At 36.6% G+C, this 15495-nt stretch overlaps 2 long non-coding RNA genes across 3 annotated transcripts; both read right to left on the minus strand.

Moving 5' to 3' along the window:
• Positions 1 to 64: 64 nt before the first annotated feature.
• On the minus strand, positions 65 to 2404 carry LOC149117310 (uncharacterized). 2 transcript variants are annotated; one of them, XR_016205615.1, is made up of 3 exons: positions 2330 to 2404; positions 870 to 1106; positions 65 to 281 (listed from the first exon to the last, which is right to left on the minus strand). It is a non-coding gene; the product is annotated as an uncharacterized LOC149117310 (long non-coding RNA). The 2 variants fall into 2 exon arrangements; XR_016205614.1 differs by lacking the exon at positions 2330 to 2404 and having other exon boundaries at positions 870 to 1193.
• Positions 2405 to 6476: 4072 nt separating this feature from the next.
• LOC110046692 (uncharacterized) lies at positions 6477 to 11372 on the minus strand. Its single transcript, XR_002296408.2, has 3 exons — positions 11215 to 11372; positions 8778 to 9024; positions 6477 to 6778 (listed from the first exon to the last, which is right to left on the minus strand). It is a non-coding gene; the product is annotated as an uncharacterized LOC110046692 (long non-coding RNA).
• Positions 11373 to 15495: the final 4123 nt, after the last annotated feature.

Genomic DNA, 15495 nt, shown 5'->3' on the forward strand with positions numbered 1-15495 from the left:
AAAAAAAAAAAAAAAAGCAAAAAACAAACAAACAAACAAAAACAAAAAACAAACACAAAAGCGGTTGAAGAAGTGTCGTTATCTTTGTTTATTGAAAGCACCAATCACGAACTTACATCTAGGTACCGTAACTCGGTTATCAAGCTGTGTTTATTGAGCATTTACAATAGATGAATCGTCTCCGGGCTTGGCTGACAGGCTTAGTTATTTACTCGGCCGTAAGAGCTGTGTCTTCTATCAATGCGTCCTTTTGGTGGTGGCATCCAGGATCTTTTCCTGTTCTGTTTAAAATGAAGTAAACAGGAACGTTAGGACATGTTTTCTACCTTTCTTCTTCCCGAAGCCTGTCTACTCCATTTCGGAGCATAGCATACTGACAAAAACCCCTTCAATCTCCTCTGTCCCTGGTCAGGCGTTCCATCTGCATCAAGGAGTAAACCTTCAACTAGATAAGGCGTTTTCTACTTTTTGTCTAACTTAAATGCCTGCTTGTGTGTCAAGTTCACGAAATTTTGAAAACTCTATTCTAGACCAATTCTTGGCCCTTGGACCAACCGCCCTCCTCTGACTTCCACTTCACTTGTGTGTTCTTACGTTTGGGATACTCGGATACAATAGTGTTGTGTATGTGTCTGTCAGTATTTTGTGATCTCTGACTTATGTATATCTGTAATGTAAAGTAATTTCGCCAACAAAGTAAAGGAAAAAAGTAATAATAATAATAATAATAATAACAATAAAAAGAATGTACATAACGTTCAACCTTAAGAAAATGAAAAGGTTACGCAAAAATATGAGGAACTTCGGTGTCAAAATGAAAATCGATCAATCTGAAAACAAATTGAAAATTTGGTCACAATTCGTTTTACCGTAAACCGTTGGCAGTAAAACGACAATCCACAGATTCGTTTGAACTCTTTGCTCTGTTGGGCTCGTAACTCTCTGAGGTCTTCAACAGAAGATCCATCGTTACCCATGTTTAGAACTGGTGAAGCTTCAACGGCAGTCGAAAGCACGAGCAGGGCGGCCATTGTAAACAGGAACGTTGTTAAAACTTGCATGTTTGTGGAGCAGGTTTTGTCTTCGTCAACAACTGTTTAATGGTGCTATGTGGAATAAATTCAAGAAGTCAAAAATAGTTATCTGTGATGATACCCGGTTTGCATTATTTCGACATTTTACTTAACTGAACTGCTAAAATGTATCACGAAATTAGCCACACCTGGAAACAAGAAATAAAGGGGGACAGGCGGCTTTGGGTGGTAGTTGTAGGTAATTGACGTCTTAACCCAAAATCACCTTTCTGAGATCTTTGATCAAATTTTGTTTCCCATCAATTCTAGTGAAGAATTTTACCCTCCGGTAAAGTGGACAATGACGCGAAGAAGTATTCCGTCTGGTTTTTAGATAACACAATTTGCAGTTTACGAACATCGTGAAGATGCGTGTATAATAAATATTGTTCGGACAACTTGGCCATAGCTATAAAGAATGAAATAGAACGTATTTCGTATGGCTGAGAGGGCTCTGAACCCCTCCCCCCACCCCCCTTCCCGTTTACTTTGATGAAGTTGTTTCCCAATACACTTGCCACAATTCGATAGGGGAAATTGGGTCATTGAGCTCAATCGTAATCATGAAGATGACCGACTTGTTCAATAGCAATTGGACATTATTGATTATAGCGTAACTCAATAAAGTGGTCAAAGTGTAACTGCTGGAAAGTGTTGTGAGTCACCTCAATAACATATTTAAAAGTCGCTCGTACCCTAAGTAAAACATGTATAAAAGATGCTCGGTAAAACACAGCTTAAAATTAACTTTATTCTGTCACTAATAAGTGAGCTTTTGTTTGTCTTGCTATACGCTTGTTTGTCAATGTTTTCCTTTTGCATTCAAACTTATGGACTCATCGTGAAGAAGTTAATTAACATGTGGAATACAATGCAAAGGAATTACACTGTGTACATGAAGACTGTAGAGAAAGACTAAAATACTGTTTTACAATTTATTTCAGTTCATATACTGTTACCCCAAACAATCATGACAGAAGATCTGTAAGAATTCTTTTTTTTCTCCTTCTTGGCGTTTTAGTGTTCATGTCCTGTTTTGAAATATACACAGCAACTCAACGCTACAAATGCAAAACCACCAAAACTTAATTATGCGAAATAAAAAAGATATCGCCCCAACATTGATGTATCCTATCCATGATTTCAACGCCCTTCAATTGCTTAACAAGAGAGCGATAAAAAATCCAATTTAGTCATTTCACAAGTCGTACCAGTTTTCACTGCAATGTATTGGTTTCTATTTGATGTGAACGTACCTTCAAGAGATCGTACAACTTCTTATCCGCAATTTTAAATCCACAAGCGAGGCGGAGGCTATCTTCTCGGAAAGTAAAATTGAAGATTCTTTGATGCCTATATAGCCCACTGACAAATTATTCTCCATATGTAAAAGCACGGTCAACAATAAGATTCCTCCCATTCAATTTCCAGAGATGATTTTAACTCACAGCGCTTCATAGAACTGGTTGTAATTACACTTCCTTAATAAAGACATGGCTGTTATTAAATTTCTTGACACATGGGTCGTCGATAAACGTTTGCATTGTCCACACATGCCCAGGTAATTTAAAATGAGAAGTACGTAAGTTAAAAGAGGTATGAGGGATATTTTTTTGCCCGCCAATTGAATTCGCTTGAAAGACGAACCTTGTCACCGCTGTTTTCTCGCTTTTTAGTACAAATTAATATCCCCCCAAAATTTTTCATTTCAATCTTTAATTTTCGTTGCTGGTGGAATGCATTAAATTAACAATAGGAATTACCTAGCAGTTTTACCATTTAACTCCTGAATTTTACTCGGAATTAAAATCTAGGATTTATTTTCTTTGATAGCATACAAAGATTGATTTCTCGGCGAAAATTCGAGACAGGTATAAAGTTATTTAAAGATGCGGCAAGGGCATTTGCATTCACTCAAACCAAAGAATGTTATAAATTTAAAACAAAGAAAATCCTTCAAAAAAGATTGACAATATTTAACTCAATTTTTGAGATTTCTCTCTATTTTCTAATTCACCAACTTGCGACTGGTTTAAATTAATTTGAGGGCTAGAAAAAGTGCTCTTTATTTAGCTACAGATGTTTTGGCTTTTGTTGAAAGACTCCAGCGCCAATTTTGTTTAACTTTTGGCTCAACAACGGATTCAGTGGACATCTATGAAATGCACTCGTTGAAAGCTTTCATTGTAGTCGTGTCACCAAATTGATATAACATTTTATATAACAGTCATATCAATATTTCTTTTTGTGCTATCCTTTTCTATTGAGTGATGAAACAATTAAATCATCGTGTGATTTTGGTCTATGCCAACTGTTTTTTTAAGGCTGCTCGCTATCTTAGATTTTCTCTGCTTTGTAATCGATTTTCGTGTTTCGTGGGCTACTGAAAATTTCTGATAAATAAAAAAACGTAAAGCCTATTTAATGAGTTTGCTCTTTAGCTATTTGCCATTTTGCCGATTATGTTAAAAGTTGGATCCAACAACAAATTGAGCAAACTGACTGGAAAGAAATGTTTCCACTGCTTTTAGCTTGAATTTTGGCCGAAAACAATAATATATTTGACTGTCATATTTTATTCCGGCCACTCCGAAAGAATTAGTAATAAAGAATGGACTGTAATGGCAGCCGCGTTCATGTTTTGTACACGAAGAGAAGACTATAAAACCATATCATCACCTTAACTTTGGGAATGTTTGCATTTATTTTATTCTGTTCGCAGATATATTCACCCTGCCATTATTCGTGAGTTTACTGCGCATCCATTCACTCAACATTTTCCCCTCATTCTAAATCCAAAAGAATGAAGGTGTTTTTGTTTGGTTGGTTGGTTGGTTGTGTTTTTCCGTAAAATTGAGCTTTCCGCTTTTTATTACAAGTCGCGAAACTTGGATAAAAACACAACTGCAATTGCTTATTATTGGATTAGAAAATTCGACGTGACGCAGTCTTAGAATCTTCCTCTAAGCATTAGAATGTTTATGCTCTTAAATGATGCTTGAAATTGTGCGCGTTTGTAAATCCCTTTCTTGAGACGAAAGGGGTCTCAAGCAAAAATTTTTTTCAGTCAATGATTTATCATGATACAGTACTGACAATGTGTACGACACAGCAGATAGTTGGTGTCCATCATGTCTTATTTAGTTTGCTCGTGGTTTATCGAAAACAATTGATTATGAAGACTAACCCTCAACAATAGATAACAGATAAAATCGTATTACAGTGATGGAAAGTGCTCCACCACCTCAAAGAGCTTTTAAGCAGTTTATACAATCCACATTATTAGCAGTTTTACGCAAGACAAACTAACGTCGCATTTGCGTGTTTTCATTTAATTATCATTTTGAAAAAAAAAAAAAAAAACTGAAAAGCTGAAAAACTTCAACTCTGCTGTATTTCAGCTCAACTTGTATGAATACATGTACTAACATGTAAAAGCCTTTTTCTTCTTTTTTTTTTTCCTTGTCCAAACTGGCAATGCAAACATCTTGACAATCCCCTATAAAAGGAAAGGCATTTAATTTCTATTTTAAAATTTAGCCATGCACAATTCTTTCATCAATTTTGTTTCAAAATGTAAGGCCATTTCTTCCAAGACGTTTGTTATCTTTTACCGCTTTTGACACATTGATTTTTTGTTCATGTGCTTTCCATGTAACAATGATATTTGTTAACTGATTAAACTGCTGTACCGTCCAATTGATTTTTCAAATTCAATACTATATTTTGAACTTACTTTTAACTCGTTATTTCAAAATGTACCGGGGATGGTACTAGAAGGTCTGTTGCTGTTGTTTTTTGGCGTTTTGTTGTAATGTGAAGGAAGATTGGTCCACTCTGTCTAGTTCTAACATAACAGGTCCAAATATTGACAGGAAAACGCAAACTGAACTCCTGAACAAACAGTACAACTGTAGTAGTCTTCTGTCAGCTCTAGACCCCAAAGATGATAAAGATATGAACATAATATTTCTTGTTATTGACAAACTGATTTAAATAAAGTGGAAACCAGTTTTTTTCCAAGTTTTGTGCCAGTATGAAGTGAAATTTTCTACCAGACCAATATGATTTTCCCCCAACTTCTTTGTAGCTAATAAGGGAAGCTTCTTTGTAGAGTTTAAAGAAATTAAAGATCCAGCAAGGAAATGAAATATCAATTCAAATTTACACTGTTTTGAGCCGGCTCACGTTTAATTTAGGTTTTTAAGTTGATCTTTTGAACCACGCACAGTTGTCGAGTAATAGGGGGAACTTGAGTACTTGTGAGATCTTCGGACGCTTTTACGGAAAAATAACAAGCAGTCGATTACGGAAATGACATTAAATGATTCATGTAGAGCTTTTTGACGAAAGGGAATACAGGGAAGAAGAATTAATAGATAAAAAAATGGTCGCTGAAAAGTTACCAGTTCCTGGGTTTTCGTAACAGCCTCATTTCCGCATGTCGACTTAAGTTACAATTGTAAAGTAGACATTTTGAGGCACTGTTGTTTATATTTGACAGAGTTTATGAAACTGCTGGGAGGCATCAGAATGTAGTTGGTCTCATCGAAATTCTCCTATCGACTTCCACCCGCGGAACGGGAAAATTGACAGCAGAGATTCAAGAAAACGAATCACAGTCTTGCCCCTTTTTTGTAATACCAAAAAAGAAAAATGAGCGATAGAAATTTTACACAACGTTTCGATGTCGTCATGACATCATTATCAAGTGAAAAGAAAATAACAATTCAACAGTGTTATCGCTCATTTTATTTTGAAATGTTTATCGAAATTTAATCTCATTCAAAAAAGAAAAAAAAAAAACTTTTCCAAAAAATGAACATAATAGCATTTTTGGGTCAATAAGCATGTTATGCATGTAGAGGAAGCTAAAAGCGGGTCAACAATGTCCTTCATGATCTTTAATCTAAAGAATGGTATCTGTGATGTTTTGGTAATATTGTACAACAAAGCGACTGCACAACCACATTTGTCGCCAAATCGGAGAAGGATTGGGGAGATAGTAAAACAATTAGCAATTATCGGACGAGGTTGATCAAAATATCGTGATTTGTCAGTGGCGAGCGGGTCAATTATTTACCGAAGCTGAAGGCTTAGGCAAACAATTGATCCGCGAAACACTGACAAATCACGATATTCGGCGATAACCGAGTTCAATAATTGTTTTATCTCTTGATCACCAAGGTTGGTTTCATAGTTAAATCACTCTCTGATAGCTCGAGAGAGCGATCTAGCATTCTGCACACAAGAGCGTGGTTACTATTACGCTTGGGCAGAATATTATTTGCAGCAAAACACATGTAGGCGGTATTACGCAAAAGCAAAATATTATTTGAAGGCAGGTTTTCTCAGGTCACGTGGTGGGCTCTCGGCCATTGAAAATGAATGCATCGTATGATATGATTTGTGCCACGTCAGTGGCTGTCTTTACTGACATTGTTATTTGACACAGACAAACAGCCAAATGTATATATTTCTTTGTTGTTTCTACTAAGTACGTCTATTCTTCGTCTATTCTTCGTTATTAGGTAAATATTACAAGAATGAAATATATATTATTAACGTTATATACGTCGTGTGCATATAGTGTCAACAGTCATCGATAAATTGTTTCCCTCGAGGTTAATAATCTTGGTTATTTACTTTCTGTAAGGAAGATCATCTGCATTTTTTCGCCTATTGGGGAAAGGCATCCATCTTTTCTGTTTTAAAAGAAAAAAAAAACCCCGAACAGTCGGGAAAAAATGATAAATTAAAAATCGAAAAGTTAGATGTCGTGAGTCATAACACCTTTACCATCATACACACACTCGCTATAAGTCGTTGTATATCTTAATCGTAACCATAGTTAATGGAAGGACATGGCTATGAAACCTGGCAAAGTTCTTTGTTGCATGTTTCTGTTGGCTATTTTGGCTATTTTGACCCGGCACAAAACCTGGTAAAATACAAAATGTGGTCATGTGTGCTCATACAACTGACCAGTAAAATCATTGCGATTATGTAATTCATGTATAGTCAATGACCATAAAACAAAAGATGTGCAGGGTCAAGGGCCTTCCAACATAAATCTTCGCCTGTTTGTTTACTTCTTTGATGTTTACCGGCCTTCCTAACCTTTTCCCTCCATTAACTATGACGTGACCCACTGATCGACTATCAGGTAAACACGTAATGTAATATTGACTATGCAGACGCCGTGTAATCGTACGACTACGGATGCGATTAAGTATTTTACCACAATTACTACTAATCTCGCAATCTGATTGGTTAATTTGCCGTTGTCGATAAGAGTCCAGACAACCCCACTCGCGTCAATGTGTCACGCTCTGAAAAAAACATTTCCTTTGACGTTGATATTGTGGTAAAAAACAAATCGGATGTGGTTTAGCGTTATCTGTACTTTTATCGACAACGATAAGCGTCATCACAGTGGTCAAAATTTGTTGTGGACTCACTCGATCGGTTGCGCCTTGTGAGTCCACAACATTTTGACTACTGTGATGATTTATGCCGTTGTCGCTAAACCACATTCGATTTGTTAATTTACCCAACGAGTGATATTTGAAAATGTTCACAGAAGAAAAACTATTCAAATATCATGAGTAGTAGGTAAATCCTTGATTGCTCGAGCTTTTATACGATTACTCATTTACCTTTTTGACCGAAAAAAAATTACAAACATGTGCGTGCTTATTTAAAGTACAAATTACAGAAGTGCAAATTAAAAATTAACGATGACTTGGCCTGCTCTCAGCCAATCACAATTAAGAAATTTTGTAAGTCATCAAATAAAACGGTTAATTAGACAATACTGTGAGTCTTTCAATCTCTGAAAAAGGCTTTTACTCTTCGCGTTTCTCAAACAATTTGTTTTTTAGTTGATAGATCGCTCAGTGGGTTATCAGTTAAGACAATCAGGCGGCTCGCTCTCAATCTCTCTAGCTGGCTCAGGGCTTCGCACCTCGCCAACTCTTAGGGTACCAACTATTAAGGTATATGTCCAGGTATGAAAAATCTATTAAATGATTGAAACAAACAAAACAACAACAGCCAAAAAAAAAAAGAAAAAAAGAAACTAAACCAACAACAACAGCAACAAAAACAACCACCAACAACAACACAGGCAACCCAAGCTGTCTATCAGATTTCCTTGGACGTTACCCTTGCTCATAAGCGATGTTGTGTTACAAAGATTCGATTTTTAAGGGCTTGTATAGGAACGCAACGGTTTTGCTTTAAAAGTCAATTATTCTTATATTTTGTGAATAAAATCTACTTATCCTGTTACTGTAATGTATTCTTTGTTCTTTGCCAGCTTCTCAGGCCGACCTAACGCGATTTCGGCGAATTATCGTTGTGTGGGTTTCCGGCACTGCTAAAGGAGAGAGTCACAGCGATAACTCGTCGAAATCGCGTTAGATCGGCCTGAGAAAGCTGGCAAACAACAAAGAATGCAACACAGTAACAGGGTAGGTAGATTTTATTCACAAAATATAACAATAATTGACTTTTAAAGCAAAACCGTTGCGTTCCCATACAAACCCTATAAATCGAATCTTTGTACCAAGGTAATCTGATAGAGAGCTTGGGCTGTCTGTGACAACAACAGCAAAACAAACAAACAAACAAACAAACAAACAAACAAACAAACAGACATCAAGAAACAAATAGAATGATAAAGAGAAGATTTCTTTTTACCCCGTTTTGATTTTCGCAACCGATCCAGGTCATTCCACAGATCCGCTTGCGTTGTTGGTGTTGTTCGACTGGTAAATCTCTAAGTCCTTGCGCAGACGTTTCATCCTCGCCCACAGGAACAACCGGTAACGGTTTAACAGCATTCGACAGCAGCAAGAGAGTGGCCATTGTCAAAAGTAACGTGGTTAAGACTTGCATTGTGTAGATCTGCTTTCTTGACTTGTTATTAACACTGTAGTTTCAGTCACTGCGAGGAATTAGATTTAGTAAGTTTCACTGAATATTTTATCTCTCTATTATTATCTCGTTCTCGCGCCACTTAAAAGCTGGTTAGGGTCGTAATTGAAAGATACTTTTTGGTAAGTTAAAGAGTTATCGCCCACTCGAGACTGTCCCTTTGACAATGTCCATTGTGTCAAAATTAAGATGAAACATACTCTGTTTCCTTTTTCACCCTGAGTTCAAGTTAAAAAAACTTAGTCTTTCTCTCCTAAGTTTTCAAAGTATCAATGTTAGTTCTGTGTATGCTATGTTTATTTGGCGAGACTCCCCTGTTAATAATTAGGCGTTGACCAAAAGAACTTGTAGCGTAGTATATACAACCATGTGCTAGACAGCTTGAATGAAATTCAACATTATCTGTTAAAAAGAAAAGGAATCCAACTGAGGCCCCGTCCACACGTCTCCGGATATTTTGAATTTGAATCCGCAACTTTTTCTTTCCGGATTCAAAAATTCCCCCGTCCATAAATAGCAAAAATATCCGGATTCGCTGCCGAATTCGCCGGATGCGTGTGGACGGAAGCCGTATCCGGAAAGAAAAAAGTTGCGGATTCAAAAATATCCGGATACGTGTGGACGGGGCCTGAATTACAACCGACTAGATCTGTTAAAAAGTTTCTGTTAAAAAGATCGATATCACTGACGGAATGTGATACAATCGCCAATTTAACCACCTCAGTTTCTCTGCATTAACCAGGTAAACCGTTTTCATCTTATAAAACTGGGGAAACAGAAGACCTAATTGTATGTTAAGCTCTCTGCGGGTGGTCATTGATTTACACTGAAAAGGTTGTTCAGAACTTGCGAAAACTTGGAGATTCAATCGGATAGTAATCATATTTGTTGTTTTAAAAGTATTGATCAAGCGTCTTTTAAGCTTTGAATTATATATACTGATGAATCGAACAAATAGACAAGATACAAAAAAAAAAAAAAGAGAGAAAGAAACTCCGGGGCAAGTTTTGTATGTTGTTGCTCAAGCGTTAAATTATGTATTAAAAGCAGATTTTATCATGTTAGCTAGATGTTAAAAATATAAAGGACACTGATCCCGTTCCCTTAAAGAAATGGCGCACGACTGTAGCATATGAAAATCAGAACTTTTGGATACATTTATGTCTAGCACGGAAACTGCCTTCATTGTTCCTGGAATATCACGTCTATCAAGTTTCTAATCTAGTTGAAGTAGAGTCCCCTAACGTGACACTTGAAGTTCTTCAATAAAGTTATTTTAACCAATCAATTGCAAGCTGGACTTGTTTACGTCATTCGGAACAAGCATTGGCTTTCTTTTTTCTTTAATTCTCTTTGCAAACAATTGCAAGCTCGATGTTAAACTGATCGGTGCGTTATGAAGTAAATCTATCTCCTTTGCGGCCGGCAAGTACATCGAATGACAATGTCACTGGTAACTTAGAGAATTTTGGCCAAATAACAATACCCTGATCATGAGATCAGATGCCATTTGATATCATTCATGATCTTATATGCGTTGCGGCTTGTGTGTTGAAATAGACAGGGTTGTCAACATACGTTGGAACCCGAAGGCGGTTCACGAATTTGGATGGACATTTTTGTGGGGACAGCTTTCGTCTTCCTTATCAGAGACTGTCCGTTTGGTTTCCGTAAATGCTGGGACAATATCCTCTACCTCAAGCCGAAAATGCCATGTAATCAGAAAACTAAAGAAAAGCCCATCTTTTTTTTTTTTTTTTTTTTGAATAAAAGCGTTATCTGCCATTAAACGAAACTAAAAATTGAATGGCCAAGGTCTTCTCGAGCAATGTAAAAGAAATATCTACATAATCCCAGTACCGCGCGTCAAAATCTTCACAAAGAAGAAGCTATTTACACGAGTACATGCGGGCTTAATAAAAATGTCAATAGATGTAATCCACTTCAAATATATTATTGACCCTATTTATTATCCCAAACAATATTGAAGTTATTGAAGACGCCCTCTCGCTTAGCGTTCAGTTATTATTCGCGGTTCATTCCCAAATGTAGTTTGTATATATGTTAGCGTGTAAGGGTAGAGCATAATAAACAGAATGCGACGTCATGTTTTTCAGTTTGAAAACGAAGCAGCCACTTGTTCTCACTATTAATATAATATTAAAGGTATCCTAGTTTTAATGCCTGGTTGTGAACCTACCTTCAAGAGAGATGGAGTTATAAGCTTCTTTGGGTGAAGCAAATTTCACCTTCTTGTAGCACACTCGTGGCGTCGACTTCTACGATTTGCACAGCCGTCTGTCGATCGAGTCTTCATATATAAAAGTGCCGGCCACAATGAGATTCCTCCCATTCAATTTCCGCTGATAACTTTAATTCACTGTTCTTGAAATAACCTTTGTTCATGCATTTCCTTCAGGCGTCGTTGTGTTTAAATTTCTTGACACATATGCCCTCGTTAACGTTAGCATTGTCCAAAGGGGCAATTAAAAACACGACGATCGTAGGCCAGAAGGCTGTTGAAATATTATTGCTTGTTGCTTAATGGGCTTCGTTGAAATACAAACCATGCAACTGACATTTTCTCATTTTAAGTTCAAATTAATGCTTCCAGAAAATGGACTAACTTGTCATAGCTCTTTACCTAAAACTTCAGTTAATCTTGGACATTTTTGTTTTTTAATACCATGTATAGACAACTGTATATGTACAAAAAAAAAAAAAAAAATTGTCGCACCTGCTTTTTACTTCTTCAACAGGAAACTGTAAATGTAAAAGTTCAAATTAATGATTTTCTTTTGCATTCAGTTTTCCAAGTCGGGAGTCTTACCTCTACTCTTCAGAGATAATGACAATAGTGCGGAGTTTCCTTTTCGAACGAAATTTTCAAAGGTTGACCTTTAATTCGAGGTTTTTCACCGCCGCTTAATTGCTTAGAGTTTCGTGTCGTTTCAGTGACGTGTTGAAATATAGTTGTAAGCCATTCAGCACGATTTATATTTAAATTACGTTCAACAACAGTTTGAGTAAACAAGGAACGAATGCCTACGCAGATAGCTTTCATTGTAAGAATCCATCACCAAATTGTCTGCTAGCCCTGCAGTTCCGGCGTCTTTCGCACGAACAAAAAAATGGCTTTTAGGAATTGAAAAGAAGCGTCCTAAATTAGTAGGAAATATTAAGACCTGTAACTTAATTTGGCTGTGTTTGTTCGTAGCTGACTTCTCTCCGAATTTCCCGGCACCTGATAGAACATGCGTTAACGTTTGCTCTATTCGTACTTCGAATTTGCGTTTTGTTAGAGTTTATCTTTTCCCTGATCACAGACTTTTTTTGCGACAAGAACGTTCTCATCAGAAACTATGAGCGAAATCAGTAAAACTTAAGTAGCAAACCTTATGATTTCCATAATCAAAGCGGTAAAACTGGTGTATGTTACATATTCCCGTGCATCTGTTTTGTTAATATTAGGTCTGTAAATTTGGTGGTGTATTAACTGCACATGTGTTGATAACTTCGTAGCCAGCTATTATTTTGATTCTCGCCTACCTTATGTAAAATGCATTCAGTTTTCAAAAAGATTTAAAGGCCAATATTGTGGAAACCGTGCTTTTTACGATAATATATACACGATAAAAACGGATATATGCTATAACTCTTTGTTTACTCGAAATTTTTTGCACTTATGTTAGCGTCAACCATAGATCAAAGATATGAGCAGCTTCTTCACCTTAGCGGAAAATCTTTCAAGTGCACTTTATATTTGATATTATTTATATTACCTAGATATCGTCGAGTTTTTCTCACGGGAAATGCTTTTAAATTCACATGATATTAATTAATAACTCCTTGCTGGACAAAATAGACTTCCCAGACTGCTGACTACCATCTCTTGCTGAACACCCTGGGGATCTTTTTTCTCCTGTACTCAGAACTTAATAATGTTTTGACTTGGCTGCAATTAAAATACCACTAAACGGAAATTTACTGACAACCGCCTACTAGCAAGAAAGTGCGTTTAAATTTCTTTTTACATGCATTGTTCTGTTTATAGAGAAAAGGAAACAATAACTTCAACGAAAACAGCGAGGCTATTTCTAGAAAAAAAAACTTTTTATTAGCTTGCCTTTTAGTGCATTTTGCCTTGTGACTTTGTTTTCTTTGTTCAAATTTTAATCATTGTAATTTGCAATTTACAATCTTAAATGGAAGATGCAACATAACGGTATTTTAACATTATTTTATTTCAGCGAATTCGGTGATACCTCTTAACTGTATACATGAAAATAGTATGAACCACTTTGCAGTCAAGTACTTTCAACTTTCTGTAAAGGTCTCATTATAAACCACCGGTCTAATACTGTGAAATACATGTATACTGCAAACATAAAGGGTGGCTTGCCTGACTGAGGAGTCCCTCCCACCCGCATGTCGTATCTGGGAATACGTGCTTATCCATAGAAGCTCTGGAACTAAACTCGATTAAAGAACTTTCTCATTAATTTTTCTTTTCCTCAATAATTTCTCTTTGATAGCTTAGCTATCGTGACTGTCACCAGCCTTTTCGTTTTCCGAGGGTGTAAGGGAAGTTGTGGGAGTCTCCTTTATTTGAACAAGCTATTAAAAATGCACTTAAAAATACGACCACCTGTTTTGATAACAATGGGTTAATTTTAACAACTGGGTGTCCACGCGTGTCTAAGTTTCTGAAGTACGGCACACAATAGTTTATAAGATGCTTGATCTTGTACACTTGATAATTTCTATTCTATTGACTCGAACATTTCAGCGAAAGAACAAAAATACTTCCAGTTAAAGCGAAATTCCGTTAACCTACGAAAATATTGTACCAAAATACAGCAGATCGTTTAGGTTTGGTTTTGGTAACCCTATAGTTCGAGAATTTGCTCTGCAAGTTTCGAGCAAAAAAGCGAGTCAGCAAAAGCAAAGTGAAAAGCTGCGCTTGGACAGTGTTCGCCTTTGCAACTGAGCTGATAGTACAACAGTTACGTCTGTTTTCGCCAGAACACGATGGCTTTGACTACCTCTGTTTCGCATCTAAAGACGAGACAAAGGCTAGCGCTTTCGTCACGATGCTTAATATCAGATGTCACATTTGGCTGCTCCTTTGTCTTACTCTTGATAAATGTCAATGGTCTGTCATCTTCGAACAGGCCTTTTGCCACCAGAGATAAAGCAAATGCGATATTTGTAACCTTTGACCTGATTCAATGATGTCAAATTGTTAGTGTACAACGTAAGGGATGTTCCTGATAGACTGCTAAGCAACACAGGTCACTGAGTAGGCCTTTCCACAAATGTCGGGATATTCTTTGGGGAGATTAAAAGATATTTAGAAAATTTAGGGATATTTACAATATCTATAGCTTTTTGGGCTAAGGCCTGTGTTATCCTTACTATTTTCTTGAAACAATACTCAGTTTCTAATGCCAGAAGCAATCGAGTTCAGCGATTTCCCGCTTGAAAAATGTATTATATATCACTAAAAGCGCTAAAGCAGCAATTTTCCAAAATGGCGAATGCTGGTAGCACGGAAGCGCCTGAATCTTCCTCTCAACTCCTGCAACTGCAAAAATTTTGGAAAATATTGGCCTTAGTGATTCAAAATCAGTTTATTTTTAAAATAAAAACAAGAAATATTTTGAGGGTTTCTCGAAATATTTAGATTTTTTTGTGATATTTATTTATTTATTTTTTTTGAGAAATGTATGTAGGGTATTTTACGTGTTTTTTTTGTGGAAAGGCCTATCACCGGGAAAAAAGGAGGCTGCTTCAAAACGTGTTCTCCATGCATATTCGATTCCAACGTTCTTATGGCTTTCCTCTAAGCGAAAAGCTGACGTAACAACTGCTGGTGTGCTCGGAAGTTCTCGTACAGTGTTAAAATAAGAGCCTATTCATATATTTTACGACGATGTATATGTGTGCAAATCGACACCCTTTTGTCGCGACTGAATTAAAGCGAACGACACAGATAAATTACTTCTTACTTTGATTTTATTTTGTTACTGCACTTTGAAAAACACTTTACAAAAGTATGACTATTTAATTTACTGAAGTTGGCCGCCATTTTCAACAAGGTGAAAAAAGGCAATGAAATCTATGTTTGGGAGAAAGTTGACATCTATTGTTAAATGACTTCACTACAAATTCATCTGTGAAATAAATAAGTACCCTATTTACGTTTTTGATTTCCGACTACAGTGATCACGCGTATTCTGTACTTTACTCAAAAGTCTTTCAACTGCCTTGAAAGCGCATGTGTCGTGTGCTGATTTCAACATGAAGTGAACTTTATTAAAATGAATCATCTGCTTTTGGTCAAAAAATGCCATATAACGTCTAAATAATGAATCCCCCCACCCACTAAGCGTGCAGTTGACGTTAAACGGGGAGCACGAAAATACGTCGGCGCCAGCTAAATCTAGCAGCAGAATGTCATTCATTTTATTAACATGGC

This window comes from Orbicella faveolata, unplaced genomic scaffold (assembly GCF_042242905.1).
Source record: "Orbicella faveolata isolate gen_17 unplaced genomic scaffold, um_ofav_v1 contig_12, whole genome shotgun sequence".
NCBI lineage: Eukaryota > Metazoa > Cnidaria > Anthozoa > Scleractinia > Merulinidae > Orbicella > Orbicella faveolata.